Source organism: Hippocampus guttulatus, chromosome 1 (genome assembly GCF_054856545.1).
Source record: "Hippocampus guttulatus isolate MCC_2025c chromosome 1, RoL_Hgut_1.0, whole genome shotgun sequence".
In the NCBI taxonomy this organism is placed as follows: Eukaryota; Metazoa; Chordata; class Actinopteri; order Syngnathiformes; family Syngnathidae; genus Hippocampus; species Hippocampus guttulatus.
Window position 1 is genome coordinate 37005171 of NC_141261.1, and position 16314 is coordinate 37021484.

Consider the following 16314-nt stretch of genomic DNA (forward strand, 5'->3'; position numbering starts at 1 on the left):
TGTATTTTGTTCAGGATGACCACCTGAAGCCTAAATGAGCATTAATTTGACCACACAACTCATTCCTATGAAGATACATTCAAACTCACAAAACGTGCTCAGCTCGGGCTGAAAATGCATTTAAAGCAATAAAAACTCAAATTGAGTGTCACGCCTAAACCAAAGGACTTATGAACACACTTCAACATGTATTTTGTTCAGGATGACCACCTGAAGCCTAAATGAGCATTAATTTGACCACACAACTCATTCCTATGAAGATACATTCAAACTCACAAAACGTGCTCAGCTCGGGCTGAAAATGCATTTAAAGCAATCAAAACTCAAATTGAGTGTAAGGCCTAAACCAAAGGACTTATGCACACACTTCAACATGTATTTTGTTCAGGATGATCTCCTGAAGCCTAAATGAGCATTAATTTGACCACACAACTTTTTCCTATGAAGATACATTCAAACTCACAAAACGTGCTCAGCTCGGGCTGAAAATGCATTTAAAGCAATAAAAACTCAAATTGAGTGTCACGCCTAAACCGAAGGACTTATGCACACACTTCAAGATGTATTTTGTTCAGGATGACCTCCTGAAGCCTAAATGAGCAATAATTTGACCATACAACTCATTCCTATGAAGATACATTCAAACTCACAAAACGTGCTCAGCTCGGGCTGAAAATGCATCTAAAGCAATAAAAACTCAAATTGAGTGTCACGCCTAAACCAAAGGATTTATGCACACACTTTAACATGTATTTTGTTCAGAAGGACCACCTGAAGCCAAAATGAGCATTAATTTGATCACACAATTCATGCCTATGAAGATGCATTCAAACTCACAAAACGTGCTCAGCTCGGGCTGAAAATGCATTTAAAGCAATAAAAACTCAAATTGAGTGTCACACCTAAACCAAAGGACTTATGCACACACTTCATCATGTATTTTGTTCAGGATGGCCTCCTGAAGCCTAAAAGAGCATTAATTTGACTAAACAAATCATTCCTATGAAGATACATTCAAACTCACAAAACGTGCTCAGCTCGGGCTGAAAATGCATTTAAAGCAATAAAAACTCAAATTGAGTGTCACACCTAAACCAAAGGATTATGCACACACTTCAACATGTATTTTGTTCAGGATGGCCTCCTGAAGCCTATATGAGCATTAATTTGACCACACAACTCATTCCTATGAAGATACATTCAAACTCACAAAACATGCTCAGCTCGGGCTGAAAATGCATTTAAAGCAATAAAAACTCAAATTGAGTGTCACGCCTAAACCAAAGGACTTATGCACACACTTCAACATGTATTTTGTTCAGGATGACCACCTGAAGCCTAAATGAGCATTAATTTGACCACACAACTCATTCCTATGAAGATACATTCAAACTCACAAAACGTGCTCAACTCGGGCTGAAAATGCATTTAAAGCAATAAAAACTCAAATTGAGTGTCACGCCTAAACCAAAGGACTTATGCACACACTTCAACATGTATTTTGTTCAGGATGACCACCTGAAGCCTAAATGAGCATTAATTTGACCACACAACTCATTCCTATGAAGATACATTCAAACTCACAAAACGTGCTCAACTCGGGCTGAAAATGCATTTAAAGCAATCAAAACTCAAATTGAGTGTAAGGCCTAAACCAGAGGACTTATGCACACACTTCAACATGTATTTTGTTCAGGATGACCTCCTGAAGCCCATATGAGAATTAATTTGACCACACAACTAATTCCTATGAAGCTACATTCAAACTCACAAAACGTGCTCAGCTCGGGCTGAAAATGCATTTAAAGCAATAAAAACTCAAATTGAGTGTAAGGCCTAAACCAAAGGACTTATGCACACACTTCAACATGTATTTTGTTCAGGATGACCACCTGAAGCCTAAATGAGCATTAATTTGACCACACAACTCATTCCTATGAAGATACATTCAAACTCACAAAACGTGCTCAGCTCGGGCTGAAAATGCATTTAAAGCAATAAAAACTCAAATTGAGTGTCACGCCTAAACCAAAGGACTTATGCACACACTTCAACATGTATTTTGTTCAGGATGACCACCTGAAGCCTAAATGAGCATTAATTTGACCACACAACTCATTCCTATGAAGATACATTCAAACTCACAAAACGTGCTCAACTCGGGCTGAAAATGCATTTAAAGCAATAAAAACTCAAATTTTAAAAAACTTTACCAGTGTAGGCAACTTAATAATAATAATAATACTAATAATACATTTTATTGATAAGCGCCTTTCAAGACACCCAAGGACACTTTACAATAACAAAAAACACAAAACAATACGGGTTGAGCAGCTGACATGTCTGTCATTTTCTTGTGAGAATTAATTTTTTTCCAGAACAACACTCACAAAATTAGATATAGGTCTACATGACTTCCAACATTGTGATGTGCACTCACAGCAGCAATACCAGTCTTCGGCCGCTCAATTCATGCAAGTTCTTCTCAAGACACTGCTCATGGTACCACCTTTCGCACTGGGTCTCGTCAAAAGGGGGCCGGGGGGAGAGAACCCTAACATCGCAAGATTATATGTTCGGAAATTTCAATCAGGATAACTCTAAGTTGCTTTTAAAATTCAAATTTTTTCTTTTACTTGAACCAACCCAATTTCAATGATGCATGCAAAGCATCATGAAGACAATGTCGATGCAAGATAAATTGTGTGTTCTTCCATTGTAAAAATCACTCGTTTTGTCAGAGGACCTTTTCCAGGTGGTTTTGCCATTTAGAGCATGCCACAGTGCATGGCGAGAACAAATACGACAACATGACGGAATATCAGTGAACATTAAACTTAAAATTCACAGTGTGTAAATATGGGATTGAAATTTTATCTTGACATTTTATTTTCATCGGAGCAGTGAATAACACGAGATTTTTCGTTGTGGTACAAGTCATAAAAAATGACTTTCTCATAAGCTTTCAGAATTCATCCCTGGTATCAACACTTCCTCTTCATGAAGTAGTTTGAAACAAAATATATCTTTGGCATCATTTCTGGATGCCACAATTAAACATTTTTTGCATGGGTGATCATCATCCAATAAACCTGCTGTGGTCAGTATTTCTGACGATTGTCTTGTTCTCTTATTTTCCATCGCCACATAATGTTCTAAAATTGATGCACGGAATGTCTGGGGAAGGCCTTCATCAGTTCCACTGCCATCTGAAAAAAAATAGCTTGTTTGTCTTGTGGGAGTGACAAAACTGTTTCGGGCGAACAATTTGAAAACACAATTTGTACAAGGCTGCATAAAGCTGGACGATCGCTTGGTTGTGCGTTGAAGTTTTGGACCCTGTGTTGTCAACCCGCGCCACTTTCGGCCTGCCTGGCTTGGAGGAGCTCCGGCGGGGACAAACTGGCGGCATCGCTTCTATACCGGCCCGTCGCGGGCGTATTCGACGAGGTTTATTAGCCCGTTGCTTGACACCCGCGCCCCTCCCGGCTTCCCGCAAGATCCCCCTGATCAGAGCTGCATTGCGATCCGCTAGGAGCAGCCGCGCCCGGGCCGTGTTTTGCAGCGGCATTGTACGATATTTCGCGAGGATGGCCGTGAGCTTTTCACCCACTTCGCTTGCAACCCGGGCCACGTTGGACCGACGGGCGCGGCGAAACTCCGGCGAGGTCAGGCGGGTGGCGTATTTTCCTTCACAGAATGTCGCGCGGGTGTGCGTCGAAGTTTTCTGCCCTTTGTGTTAGGGTCCATTGTTTGTCCACAGTGTCGACCCTCCCTTTTGATTTTGCGCCCGGGACCTAACCGACGCTGTCGCTTGGCCCCGCCAGAGCTGCGCCGTGCCTGGCGGGCCGGCAAAGGCGAGTGTTGCAAGCGAAGAGGTGGAAGACCTCGCGCACACCAACACGACCTGCCGGGAGCAAAGCTGCTGCCCGCTCGGCTCCGCCAGAGATGCACCTCGCTTTGAGGGACAGGGGGCGCGGTGTGCAATCAAAGGGAAGAAAAACTTGGGAATCAAACCGCGCGAAGGTCCGGGACCGAACCGATGCCACCCGCTTGGCCCTGCCGGAGTTGCGCGGGGCAGGTAGGGCCGAGAGTGGTGTGTGTGATAAGCGAAGCGGAGGAACAGCTCGCGCCCGCCCGTGAGAAATTTCGGACAGAGCCGTTTTTGCCCACGGCCGAGCCGGAGTTGCTCCGCTGCGGCGCTCAGGCTGTTCCGACGAGGATGTTGGGGTGGAGCGCTGGGAGAACCGCGGGTGTTAAGCAAAGTGTTCGGCTTCGTGAGAGATGAAGAGAGGAACCACGCGCAGACACAAAAAGCACAGAAGGGTTTTATTGCCAGTAAGCGAGACAGGCCGAGGTGGTCACAACTGAAAGGTAGTCAAAATGATCAATTCGAGGAGTGCAGGAATCCTGGAGCGGTACGGCGTCGTCGACACGGCAGGAAGGATCTCTGACGAAGTGACAATGGGTGGCTCTTCAGGCTGGCTTTTATGCTGCAAGTGGCAGATGAGATAATGACTCGCAGGTGTGTCGGGGAGGCAGGTGCACTGATTAGAGAAGCGCCCATCCCACACTGAAAAAGGTAACAATAACTTTTTGGGAGCGGCAAATTCCCCCACAGGAGAACAGAGAAATAGTGGTTTGATTTCGTGGAGTTCGTGGCGCAATGCATGAGGCGTCTGACTACAAATCAGGTCATGCTCGGCCAAAGAGAGGGCGTCCACCAGGTTGAAAAAGAGATGAAGAGCAAACACTGTCAATACATAATAAAGTTTCTCTGTCCCAATATCCCAAAAAAAAAGCCCAGTCCGAAGTAGCAAGATTAAGAAAATCTTTTGAAAAAACGCTCACATGAGGCGGATTTTGAGCCTTGCCTATGCAGTGATATTAATAATAATTGTAATAATAATCATGAAAAAGTGTGATGGTGGCGTGGCATTCATTTATCTTTTGAATTGGTGCGTTTAGATTTTTGTTTTTTGCTTTTCCTTGTATTTGGGTGTAGTTTCAAGCGCAGCTCATGTTCACACAACGCACATTTTATCTCATTATTTTTAGAGGGTCACAGGAAATCATATGGAAGGCTGCAATGGCCAACTCTCACCAGCAGAGGCTATCGTAAAGTGCTGGCCGTGCATGGACAAATAGGGCTCTCGCATTTCAGAAAGCACAAGAGTGACACAACGTGGCATCAGCTCTGAGCAGCAAATATTGTCAATTCATCGTCAATTTTTTCCGTCCCAAGAACCCCCCAAAAAAGTCAAAAGAGCCAAGATTTTTTAAAAACGCTCACATCAGAAGGATTTTGAGGCGTGTCGATGCAAAAAAAAAAAGAAAAAAGAAAAAAGACAATTAAAAAGTGTGATGGGGACACGACGTTCTTTGAATTCTAAATTGATATATTTCGATTTTTTTTGCTTTCACATGTATTTGGTTTGAGATTCGATTTCAGCTCATGTTCACAGGGCGGACATTTTATGTTGTTGCTTATTTTTAGAGGGTCATAAAAAAAATCCCAGACTTGACTTCTTCGTTTACAGTTGACTGAATAGGGATGATTGTTTTATTTGGGAGCAGAGAGATGTTGACTTAAATTCGCGGAGTTTATGATGCCACGGATAACGTGTCTCAATACGATTCAGTATTCGTTCGCGGAACGTCGCGCGGCTGGAAGCCGACGTTTTCTGCCCTTTGCGTTCGAAACCATTGTGTGTCCACGGTGCCGCCCCTCCCTTTTTTTGTCTCTTTTTCAGTGTGGGCTGGGCGCCTCTCGAATCAGTGCACCTGCCTCCCCTACACACGTGCGAGTCTTCATCTCATCTGCCACTTGCACCATAAAAGACAGCGTGAACAGCCACCCGTTGCCAGTTCGTCAGCGATCCTTCCTGCCGAGCTAGCTGCCGCCACGCCGTTACGCTCCAGCATTTCTGCACTCCTCAACGTGATCATTTTGACTAGCTTTCAGTTGTTTACACCTCGACCTGACCAACTTTCTGGCAATAAACCCCTCTTCGTTTTTGGTGTCTGTGTGTGGTTCTTGTATTGATCTCTCACGAAACCTAACACTTTAATTCACATTCGACCCAAACTCCTCGTTTGGAGCGTCCCTCGCGCCGAAACGGTGCAGCATCGGCGGTGCCGTGGGCATAAACAACTCGGTAGGACATTTCGCGCGGGTGGGCGTGAGATGTTCCTCCGCTTCACTGGTAACCCTGGATACTCTCCGCCGTACGGGTGCCGTGCGCCCCGAACCCGAAGCAATGAGGGACATTTTAGGGCGGTCGGGTTCGGGTAGGGGTAGGGCTCGGGCTCGGGCTCGGGCCGCCCGATCTTACTTCTGCTCCGGCGGGGCCAAGCGGGTGGCATCCGTTCGGTCCCGGACCTTCGTGCTGTTTGATTACCAAAGGACTTATGCACACACTTCAACTTGTATTTTGTTCAGGATGACCTCCTGAAGCCTAAATGAGCATTAATTTGATCACACAACTCATGCCTATGAAGATACATTCAAACTCACAAAACGTGCTCAGCTCGGGCTGAAAATGCATTTAAAGCAATAAAAACTCAAATTGAGTGTCACACCTAAACCAAAGGACTTATGCACACATTCAACATGTATTTTGTTCAGGATGACCTCCTGAAGCCTATATGAGCTCTAATTTGACCACACAACTCATTCCTATGAAGATACATTCAAACTCACAAAACGTGCTCAGCTCGGGCTGAAAATGCATTTAAAGCAATAAAAACTCAAATTGAGTGTCACGCCTAAACCAAAGGATTTATGCACACACTTTAACATGTATTTTGTTCAGAAGGACCACCTGAAGCCTAAATGAGCATTAATTTGATCACACAATTCATGCCTATGAAGATGCATTCAAACTCACAAAACGTGCTCAGCTCGGGCTGAAAATGCATTTAAAGCAATAAAAACTCAAATTGAGTGTCACACCTAAACCAAAGGACTTATGCACACACTTCATCATGTATTTTGTTCAGGATGGCCTCCTGAAGCCTAAAAGAGCATTAATTTGACTAAACAAATCATTCCTATGAAGATACATTCAAAGTCAGAAAGCGCGCTCAGCTCGGGCTGAAAATGCATTTAAAGCAATAAAAACTCAAATTGAGTGTCACGCCTAAACCGAAGGACTTATGCACACACTTCAAGATGTATTTTGTTCAGGATGACCTCCTGAAGCCTAAATGAGCAATAATTTGACCACACAACTCATTCCTATGAAGATACATTCAAAGTCAGAAAGCGCGCTCAGCTCGGACTGAAAATGCATTCAAAGCAATAAAAACTCAAATGGAGTGTCACGCCTAAACCAAAGGACTTATGCACACACTTCAACATGTATTTAGTTCAGGATGACCACCTGAAGCCGAAATGAGCATTAATTTGACCACACAACTCATTCTTATGAAGATACATTCAAACTCACAAAACATGCTCAGCTCGGGCTGAAAATGCATTTAAAGCAATAAAAACTCAAATTGAGTGTCACGCCTAAACCAAAGGACTTATGCATACACTTCAACATGTATTTAGTTCAGGATGTCCTCCTGAAGCCTAAATGAGCATTAATTTGACCACACAACTCATTCCTATGAAGATACATTCAAACTCACAAAACGTGCTCAGCTCGGGCTGAAAATGCATTTAAAGCAATAAAAACTCAAATTGAGTGTCACGCCTAAACCAAAGGACTTATGCATACACTTCAACATGTATTTAGTTCAGGATGTCCTCCTGAAGCCTAAATGAGCATTAATTTGACCACACAACTCATTCCTATGAAGATACATTCAAACTCACAAAACATGCTCAGCTCGGGCTGAAAATGCATTTAAAGCAATAAAAACTCAAATTGAGTGTCACGCCTAAACCAAAGGACTTATGCATACACTTCAACATGTATTTAGTTCAGGATGTCCTCCTGAAGCCTAAATGAGCATTAATTTGACCACACAACTCATTCCTATGAAGATACATTCAAACTCACAAAACGTGCTCAACTCGGGCTGAAAATGCATTTAAAGCAATAAAAACTCAAATTGAGTGTCACGCCTCAACCAAAGGACTTATGCACACACTTCAACATGTATTTTGTTCAGGATGACCACCTGAAGCCTAAATGAGCATTCATTTGACCACACAACTCATTCCTATGAAGATACATTCAAAGTCAGAAAGCGCGCTCAAGCTCGGGCTGAAAATGCATTTAAAGCAATAAAAACTCAAATTGAGTGTCACGCCAAAACCAAAGGACTTATGCATACACTTCAACATGTATTTTGTTCAGGATGTCCTCCTGAAGCCTAAATGAGCATTAAATTGACTACACAACTCATTCCTATGAAGATACATTCAAAGTCAGAAAGCGCGCTCAAGCTCGGGCTGAAAATGCATTTAAAGCAATAAAAACTCAAATTGAGTGTCACACCTAAACCAAAGGACTTATGCACACATTCAACATGTATTTTGTTCAGGATGACCTCCTGAAGCCTATATGAGCAATAATTTGACCACACAACTCATTCCTATGAAGATACATTCAAACTCACAAAACGTGCTCAGCTCGGGCTGAAAATGCATTTAAAGCAATAAAAACTCAAATTGAGTGTCACGCCTAAACCAAAGGATTTATGCACACACTTTAACATGTATTTTGTTCAGGATGACCACCTGAAGCCTAAATGAGCATTAATTTGACCACACAACTCATTCCTATGAAGATACATTCAAACTCACAAAACGTGCTCAGCTCGGGCTGAAAATGCATTTAAAGCAATAAAAACTCAAATTGAGTGTCACGCCTAAACCAAAGGACTTATGCACACACTTCAACATGTATTTTGTTCAGGATGACCACCTGAAGCCTAAATGAGCATTAATTTGACCACACAACTCATTCCTATGAAGATACATTCAAACTCACAAAACGTGCTCAACTCGGGCTGAAAATGCATTTAAAGCAATAAAAACTCAAATTGAGTGTCACGCCTAAACCAAAGGACTTATGCACACACTTCAACATGTATTTAGTTCAGGATGACCACCTGAAGCCTAAATGAGCATTAATTTGACCACACAACTCATTCCTATGAAGATACATTCAAACTCACAAAACGTGCTCAGCTCGGGCTGAAAATGCATTTAAAGCAATAAAAACTCAAATTGAGTGTCACGCCTAAACCAAAGGACTTATGCACACACTTCAACATGTATTTTGTTCAGGATGACCACCTGAAGCCTAAATGAGCATTAATTTGACCACACAACTCATTCCTATGAAGATACATTCAAACTCACAAAACGTGCTCAACTCGGGCTGAAAATGCATTTAAAGCAATAAAAACTCAAATTGAGTGTCACGCCTAAACCAAAGGACTTATGCACACACTTCAACATGTATTTAGTTCAGGATGTCCTCCTGAAGCCTAAATGAGCATTAATTTGACCACACAACTCATTCCTCTGAAGATACATTCAAACTCACAAAAAGTGCTCAGCTCGGGCTGAAAATGCATTTAAAGCAATAAAAACTCAAATTGAGTGTCACGCCCAAACCAAAGAACTTATGCACAACCTTCAATATTTATTTAGTTCAGGATGACCACCTGAAGCCTAAATGAGCATTAATTTGACCACACAACTAATTCCTATGAAGCTACATTCAAACTCACGAAACGTGCTCAGCTCGGGCTGAAAATGCATTTAAAGCAATAAAAACTCAAATTGAGTGTCACGCCTAAACCAAAGGACTTATGCACACACTTCAACATGTATTTTGTTCAGGATGACCACCTGAAGCCTAAATGAGCATTAATTTGACCACACAACTGATTCCTATGAAGATACATTCAAACTCACAAAACGTGCTCAGCTCGGGCTGAAAATGCATTTAAAGCAATAAAAATTCAAATTGAGTGTCACACCTAAACCAAAGGACTTATGGACACACTTCAACATGTATTTTGTTCAGGATGACCACCTGAAGCCTAAATGAGCATTCATTTGACCACACAACTCATTCCTATGAAGATACATTCAAAGTCAGAAAGCGCGCTCAAGCTCGGGCTGAAAATGCATTTAAAGCAATAAAAACTCAAATTGAGTGTCACACCTAAACCAAAGGACTTATGCACACATTCAACATGTATTTTGTTCAGGATGACCTCCTGAAGCCTATATGAGCTTTAATTTGACCACACAACTCATTCCTATGAAGATACATTCAAACTCACAAAACGTGCTCAGCTCGGGCTGAAAATGCATTTAAAGCAATAAAAACTCAAATTGAGTGTCACGCTTAAACCAAAGGATTTATGCACACACTTTAACATGTATTTTGTTCAGAAGGACCACCTGAAGCCTATATGAGCTTTAATTTGACCACACAACTCATTCCTATGAAGATACATTCAAACTCACAAAACGTGCTCAGCTCGGGCTGAAAATGCATTTAAAGCAATAAAAACTCAAATTGAGTGTCACGCTTAAACCAAAGGATTTATGCACACACTTTAACATGTATTTTGTTCAGAAGGACCACCTGAAGCCTATATGAGCTTTAATTTGACCACACAACTCATTCCTATGAAGATACATTCAAACTCACAAAACGTGCTCAGCTCGGGCTGAAAATGCATTTAAAGCAATCAAAACTCAAATTGAGTGTAAGGCCTAAACCAAAGGACTTATGCACACACTTCAACATGTATTTTGTTCAGGATGACCTCCTGAAGCCCATATGAGAATTAATTTGACCACACAACTCATTCCTATGAAGATACATTCAAACTCACAAAACGTGCTCAGCTCGGGCTGAAAATGCATTTAAAGCAATAAAAACTCAAATGGAGTGTCACGCCTAAACCAAAGGACTTATGCACACACTTCAACGTGTATTTTGTTCAGGATGACCACCTGAAGCCTAAATGAGCATTAATTTGACCACACAACTCATTCCTATGAAGATACATTCAAACTCACAAAACGTGCTCAACTCGGGCTGAAAATGCATTTAAAGCAATAAAAACTCAAATTGAGTGTCACGCCTCAACCAAAGGACTTATGCACACACTTCAACATGTATTTTGTTCAGGATGACCTCCTGAAGCCTAAATGAGCAATAGTTTGACCACACAACTAATTCCTATGAAGCTACATTCAAACTCACAAAACGTGCTCAGCTCGGGCTGAAAATGCATTTAAAGCAATAAAAACTCAAATTGAGTGTCACGCCTAAACCAAAGGACTTATGCACACACTTCAACATGTATTTTGTTCAGGATGACCACCTGAAGCCTAAATGAGCATTAATTTGACCACACAACTCATTCCTATGAAGATACATTCAAACTCACAAAACGTGCTCAGCTCGGGCTGAAAATGCATTTAAAGCAATAAAAACTTAAATTGAGTGTCACGCCTAAACCGAAGGACTTATGCACACACTTCAAGATGTATTTTGTTCAGGATGACCTCCTGAAGCCTAAATGAGCAATAATTTGACCACACAACTCATTCCTATGAAGATACATTCAAAGTCAGAAAGCGCGCTCAGCTCGGACTGAAAATGCATTTAAAGCAATAAAAACTCAAATGGAGTGTCACGCCTAAACCAAAGGACTTATGCACACACTTCAACATGTATTTAGTTCAGGATGACCACCTGAAGCCGAAATGAGCATTAATTTGACCACACAACTCATTCTTATGAAGATACATTCAAACTCACAAAACATGCTCAGCTCGGGCTGAAAATGCATTTAAAGCAATAAAAACTCAAATTGAGTGTCACGCCTAAACCAAAGGACTTATGCACACACTTCAACATGTATTTTGTTCAGGATGACCACCTGAAGCCTAAATGAGCATTAATTTGACCACACAACTCATTCCTATGAAGATACATTCAAACTCACAAAACGTGCTCAACTCGGGCTGAAAATGCATTTAAAGCAATAAAAACTCAAATTTTAAAAAACTTTACCAGTGTAGGCAACTTAATAATAATAATAATACTAATAATACATTTTATTGATAAGCGCCTTTCAAGACACCCAAGGACACTTTACAATAACAAAAAACACAAAACAATACGGGTTGAGCAGCTGACATGTCTGTCATTTTCTTGTGAGAATTAATTTTTTTCCAGAACAACACTCACAAAATTAGATATAGGTCTACATGACTTCCAACATTGTGATGTGCACTCACAGCAGCAATACCAGTCTTCGGCCGCTCAATTCATGCAAATTCTTCTCAAGACACTGCTCATGGTACCACCTTTCGCACTGGGTCTCGTCAAAAGGGGGCCGGGGGGAGAGAACCCTAACATCGCAAGATTATATGTTCGGAAATTTCAATCAGGATAACTCTAAGTTGCTTTTAAAATTCAAATTTTTTCTTTTACTTGAACCAACCCAATTTCAATGATGCATGCAAAGCATCATGAAGACAATGTCGATGCAAGATAAATTGTGTGTTCTTCCATTGTAAAAATCACTCGTTTTGTCAGAGGACCTTTTCCAGGTGGTTTTGCCATTTAGAGCATGCCACAGTGCATGGCGAGAACAAATACGACAACATGACGGAATATCAGTGAACATTAAACTTAAAATTCACAGTGTGTAAATATGGGATTGAAATTTTATCTTGACATTTTATTTTCATCGGAGCAGTGAATAACACGAGATTTTTCGTTGTGGTACAAGTCATAAAAAATGACTTTCTCAAGCTTTCAGAATTCATCCCTGGTATCAACACTTCCTCTTCATGAAGTAGTTTGAAACAAAATATATCTTTGGCATCATTTCTGGATGCCACAATTAAACATTTTTTGCATGGGTGATCATCATCCAATAAACCTGCTGTGGTCAGTATTTCTGACGATTGTCTTGTTCTCTTATTTTCCATCGCCACATAATGTTCTAAAATTGATGCACGGAATGTCTGGGGAAGGCCTTCATCAGTTCCACTGCCATCTGAAAAAAAATAGCTTGTTTGTCTTGTGGGAGTGACAAAACTGTTTCGGGCGAACAATTTGAAAACACAATTTGTACAAGGCTGCATAAAGCTGGACGATCGCTTGGTTGTGCGTTGAAGTTTTGGACCCTGTGTTGTCAACCCGCGCCACTTTCGGCCTGCCTGGCTTGGAGGAGCTCCGGCGGGGACAAACTGGCGGCATCGCTTCTATACCGGCCCGTCGCGGGCGTATTCGACGAGGTTTATTAGCCCGTTGCTTGACACCCGCGCCCCTCCCGGCTTCCCGCAAGATCCCCCTGATCAGAGCTGCATTGCGATCCGCTAGGAGCAGCCGCGCCCGGGCCGTGTTTTGCAGCGGCATTGTACGATATTTCGCGAGGATGGCCGTGAGCTTTTCACCCACTTCGCTTGCAACCCGGGCCACGTTGGACCGACGGGCGCGGCGAAACTCCGGCGAGGTCAGGCGGGTGGCGTATTTTCCTTCACAGAATGTCACGCGGGTGTGCGTCGAAGTTTTCTGCCCTTTGTGTTAGGGTCCATTGTTTGTCCACAGTGTCGACCCTCCCTTTTGATTTTGCGCCCGGGACCTAACCGACGCTGTCGCTTGGCCCCGCCAGAGCTGCGCCGTGCCTGGCGGGCCGGCAAAGGCGAGTGTTGCAAGCGAAGAGGTGGAAGACCTCGCGCACACCAACACGACCTGCCGGGAGCAAAGCTGCTGCCCGCTCGGCTCCGCCAGAGATGCACCTCGCTTTGAGGGACAGGGGGCGCGGTGTGCAATCAAAGGGAAGAAAAACTTGGGAATCAAACCGCGCGAAGGTCCGGGACCGAACCGATGCCACCCGCTTGGCCCTGCCGGAGTTGCGCGGGGCAGGTAGGGCCGAGAGTGGTGTGTGTGATAAGCGAAGCGGAGGAACAGCTCGCGCCCGCCCGTGAGAAATTTCGGACAGAGCCGTTTTTGCCCACGGCCGAGCCGGAGTTGCTCCGCTGCGGCGCTCAGGCTGTTCCGACGAGGATGTTGGGGTGGAGCGCTGGGAGAACCGCGGGTGTTAAGCAAAGTGTTCGGCTTCGTGAGAGATGAAGAGAGGAACCACGCGCAGACACAAAAAGCACAGAAGGGTTTTATTGCCAGTAAGCGAGACAGGCCGAGGTGGTCACAACTGAAAGGTAGTCAAAATGATCAATTCGAGGAGTGCAGGAATCCTGGAGCGGTACGGCGTCGTCGACACGGCAGGAAGGATCTCTGACGAAGTGACAATGGGTGGCTCTTCAGGCTGGCTTTTATGCTGCAAGTGGCAGATGAGATAATGACTCGCAGGTGTGTCGGGGAGGCAGGTGCACTGATTAGAGAAGCGCCCATCCCACACTGAAAAAGGTAACAATAACTTTTTGGGAGCGGCAAATTCCCCCACAGGAGAACAGAGAAATAGTGGTTTGATTTCGTGGAGTTCGTGGCGCAATGCATGAGGCGTCTGACTACAAATCAGGTCATGCTCGGCCAAAGAGAGGGCGTCCACCAGGTTGAAAAAGAGATGAAGAGCAAACACTGTCAATACATAATAAAGTTTCTCTGTCCCAATATCCCAAAAAAAAAGCCCAGTCCGAAGTAGCAAGATTAAGAAAATCTTTTGAAAAAACGCTCACATGAGGCGGATTTTGAGCCTTGCCTATGCAGTGATATTAATAATAATTGTAATAATAATCATGAAAAAGTGTGATGGTGGCGTGGCATTCATTTATCTTTTGAATTGGTGCGTTTAGATTTTTGTTTTTTGCTTTTCCTTGTATTTGGGTGTAGTTTCAAGCGCAGCTCATGTTCACACAACGCACATTTTATCTCATTATTTTTAGAGGGTCACAGGAAATCATATGGAAGGCTGCAATGGCCAACTCTCACCAGCAGAGGCTATCGTAAAGTGCTGGCCGTGCATGGACAAATAGGGCTCTCGCATTTCAGAAAGCACAAGAGTGACACAACGTGGCATCAGCTCTGAGCAGCAAATATTGTCAATTCATCGTCAATTTTTTCCGTCCCAAGAACCCCCCAAAAAAGTCAAAAGAGCCAAGATTTTTTAAAAACGCTCACATCAGAAGGATTTTGAGGCGTGTCGATGCAAAAAAAAAAAGAAAAAAGAAAAAAGACAATTAAAAAGTGTGATGGGGACACGACGTTCTTTGAATTCTAAATTGATATATTTCGATTTTTTTTGCTTTCACATGTATTTGGTTTGAGATTCGATTTCAGCTCATGTTCACAGGGCGGACATTTTATGTTGTTGCTTATTTTTAGAGGGTCATAAAAAAAATCCCAGACTTGACTTCTTCGTTTACAGTTGACTGAATAGGGATGATTGTTTTATTTGGGAGCAGAGAGATGTTGACTTAAATTCGCGGAGTTTATGATGCCACGGATAACGTGTCTCAATACGATTCAGTATTCGTTCGCGGAACATCGCGCGGCTGGAAGCCGACGTTTTCTGCCCTTTGCGTTCGAAACCATTGTGTGTCCACGGTGCCGCCCCTCCCTTTTTTTGTCTCTTTTTCAGTGTGGGCTGGGCGCCTCTCGAATCAGTGCACATGCCTCCCCTACACACGTGCGAGTCTTCATCTCATCTGCCACTTGCACCATAAAAGACAGCGTGAACAGCCACCCGTTGCCAGTTCGTCAGCGATCCTTCCTGCCGAGCTAGCTGCTGCCACGCCGTTACGCTCCAGCATTTCTGCACTCCTCAACGTGATCATTTTGACTAGCTTTCAGTTGTTTACACCTCGACCTGACCAACTTTCTGGCAATAAAACCCCTCTTCGTTTTTGGTGTCTGTGTGTGGTTCAAAACTCACGAAACCTAACACTTTAATTCACATTCGACCCAAACTCCTCGTTTGGAGCGTCCCTCGCGCCGAAACGGTGCAGCATCGGCGGTGCCGTGGGCATAAACAACTCGGTAAGACATTTCGCGCGGGTGGGCGTGAGATGTTCCTCCGCTTCACTGGTAACCCTGGATACTCTCCGCCGTACGGGTGCCGTGCGCCCCGAACCCGAAGCAATGAGGGACATTTTAGGGCGGTCGGGTTCGGGTAGGGGTAGGGCTCGGGCTCGGGCTCGGGCCGCCCGATCTTACTTCTGCTCCGGCGGGGCCAAGCGGGTGGCATCCGTTCGGTCCCGGACCTTCGTGCTGTTTGATTACCAAAGGACTTATGCACACACTTCAACTTGTATTTTGTTCAGGATGACCTCCTGAAGCCTAAATGAGCATTAATTTGATCACACAACTCATGCCTATGAAGATACATTCAAACTCACAAAACGTGCTC